The following is a 3,424-nucleotide window of genomic DNA, read 5'->3' as shown; positions in this document are numbered from 1 at the left end:
TGTCTACGCTGGCCACGTGAATGATAAGAGCTCTGCCTAGACGGTTAATGGCTCCCAGTTAATGGTACCCTCTGTTATCTATATGTCTTTTTACATTACTTTAGATCTGTTGCCGCCGGGGTTTTTGCCTAGGTCCGGCGGTTTCTTTGGTATGCCGACAAAGGAAATTATTTTAAGTTAAAAAACTCCAGCTGGTACTTCTCATACATATCAGTAAAAAGTAATGTTATTTATGTTAGGCAAAACGTCAGTTTCTTTCTTGACCACCCCGACTTCCAATATCTACCTATAAAAATCTTATTACCATGGTAACATTCAACTTCTAACCTCCTTCTATATCGCCGGTATACACAATTTTAGATTTTGCTTTTATTTGGTTATGGGGGATCTAACCCAGATTTTAACATTATTTCACAGGTTCTAAGCATTTTTCTTAATGTAAATTCAATCAAAAATCGATGCGCATATATAGAGAACATATTTAAACAAAAAATGTATTTATACACTTTAAAACGAAAAGACTTAAATTTTAAATATAAGAAGATGGTCAGGGTTGTGGTTAAAAAAGGAACAAATAGTTTATAACTATTTTAATGTCCGACGTTTAAATGTAGACGACCTTTTTCTCATTCTAAACCCTGATAAAATCCCTTATATCCTTTCTTCTTTTAACTTTTACCACCCTCGCCTTCATTTCACCGTTGAAACTGAAACAAACTCTTCCCTCCCCTTTCTCGACCTCCTTATTATAAAGAATAATGACGGCTCCTTGTCCACTGACTGGTATAACAAACCCACCTACTCCGGTAGGTTACTTAAGTATTTTTCCCAGCACCCCCACAATCAAAAAATCAATATTACCAAAAATCCCAAGCACCGTTGCCTTTCCTTATCCGATCCCCAATACCACAACACAAATATTCATCGTATTAAGACTATTTTGCTTTCAAATGATTTTCCACCTCACATCATATACAAACTTTTAAACTCTTACATCAACCGTTCTATGCCTACTTCTCCTTCCCCTAACTCTCTACATCCACCATCCACTCTCTCAATTTATAGATCTCTTCCATATGTCCTCTCTCTCACTGACAACATACACAAATTCTTAAAAACAACCATTCCTTCACTACGTCTTGGACTGAAGTCTCAAAATAAACTATCTTACTTTTTTACTAATACTAAGGATCCTATTCCTCTTCAATACCGCTCTAACTTTGTTTACCGGATTCCTTGTTCCTCATCCTACTGTAATTCTTCATATATAGGAGAAACTAAGAACCACCTCAGATCACGTATCTCTCAACACATATTATCTAGAACTTCCCACAACTCAGCCACTTCCAAACTTTCAGAACATGCCCTTACACTTAATCATGCTTTTGATTTTGACCATACCACTATTTTAGCCACTGTTCCAAATTACCAAAAAGAGACTCATCACAGAATCCATTTATATACGTCTTGAACCCCTTCCAGTTAACCACAAAATCGATAAAAACTGTATCTCACATACCTACAGCCATATATTAAACTTGATTAAGACTAAATAATTTTACGCTCATTTTATTATCATCATCAAATTTTTCTATTATACTTTTGTCTTTTACCTGTTTGTTATCTTTCTATCACTTATATTATCTATCGCTGCATTCACTTGCATTTATTTATCTATGTTTTTTTAACTTTCACATATACTTTGTTTTGTTTTTTGTAAACTTTTACTTCACATGTTTCTATTGACTTATTTCACTTATCATTATCATCACCAATATTGTTAACATTCTATCACAAAGTTTTCACTTATTTCTATACTTTAATACTTATTTTTTCTTTTTATGTACTTTTTTTTTACATTTCACCTTGTACTTTTATATATATTTTTATTTTATTTTGTAAACTTTCACTTCAAATTTTTAAATTACCTTATTTCACTTTATATTGTTCATGTTACTCCTGTTATCTTTACTATTACTATTATCAGTGTAGATAAATTATTATTTTCACGATATATAAAAACTACAGTTGTTATCATTGTCTAATTATTTTTCTTATTTATTTATTTATTTTTATTTTTTATTTATTTCTTTGAGTTTATTTTATTTTATTTGATATATATTAAGATTGAGATTTTATTTGATATATATTAAGATTAAGATTTTAAATATTCTTTATTTTCTTTTACTTATTATTAGTTACTTCTTTTACAATCGTTGTTATTATATCCTATATTGTATTAACTACCTTAACTATATTTTCTCCAATATATATTCGTATTATTAGTAACGCTATGTATCATTCTAATTTTACTTAGTTATTCCTAAATTAGAAAATTATTATAATTATTATTATTATATTTCTGTATCTTTCTCTTATTATTTTTCATTTTTCGTCATATCTTTATGATTACTTCCTGTAAACGCGACGTATTTGAAATAGAAATATATAAAACGGTTGGCAACCTCCCCCCACTCCTCCACTCTTCCGATTTATTGTCACCATCTGTTCAACCTTTCGTATTGAACAGGTAGGTGGTCCTGATTTGTTCTTTGCTTATTTATTATCATTTTTATTTATATTTATTCCTTTAAGACATTTATTTAATCTCTAAATTCTTTTTTTTTCGTATTGTTTTTGTTTTATGTACGTCTTTTGTACTTTTTTAACTGTATATTTTACATAATTTTTTTAAATTTGTATTCTTACCATTCTTACTTATTTTTTTATTCTTATCATTTTTTATTTAACAAAAAGTTTATTTTGTATTAATACTATTTTATGTCTTCCTTCCTTTTTTTACTATATTCCTCACTTTATTTTTACATGATATTTACCTTATTGTTGTAATATTCTTAGTTTTTTTTTGTATCTTTTTAGCCCTGATGAAGCCCTGCAAAGTGGGGTGAAATGGTTATAAACAATTTATTCCTTTTTTGACCGCAACCCTGACCATCTTATATTTAAGTTTTACGGTCAACTATATATACATATATAGACTTAAATTTTATACTTTTTAAATTAAAAAAACAAAATCAACATCAGAATATCATTTATATTTATATGTGAATTAAAAAAAAATGGTCAGGGTTGCGGTAAAAAAAAAAAAAATAGTTTTCAACAATTTTTTAATTGCCAATGTTCAAAAAATATACAAAGAATATTATGTCTATTAATTAACAAAGGAGATATATTAAATGACTTAGAGATTAATAAGGAACTAATAAATTAATAATACTGAGGCAGTTGAAAATGTTTCCCTGAAAGTGATAATAATTTAGGTGAAAAAATAATTGATAAAAATATCCTGCTAAGAAAATACCGTAAATAAGAGATGTGAAAAATAATAAAAGTAATCCGTAATTTATTAATTTTATATTTAATAAAATAATGCTATTTTATATTTTTCTCTCATTTATTCACC

The sequence above is a fragment of the Halyomorpha halys genome, unplaced genomic scaffold, assembly GCF_000696795.3.
Source record: "Halyomorpha halys isolate HHAL.00 unplaced genomic scaffold, Hhal_1.1 Scaffold103.1, whole genome shotgun sequence".
NCBI classification, from domain to species: Eukaryota; Metazoa; Arthropoda; class Insecta; order Hemiptera; family Pentatomidae; genus Halyomorpha; species Halyomorpha halys.
This window is presented reverse-complemented; position numbering follows the sequence as displayed.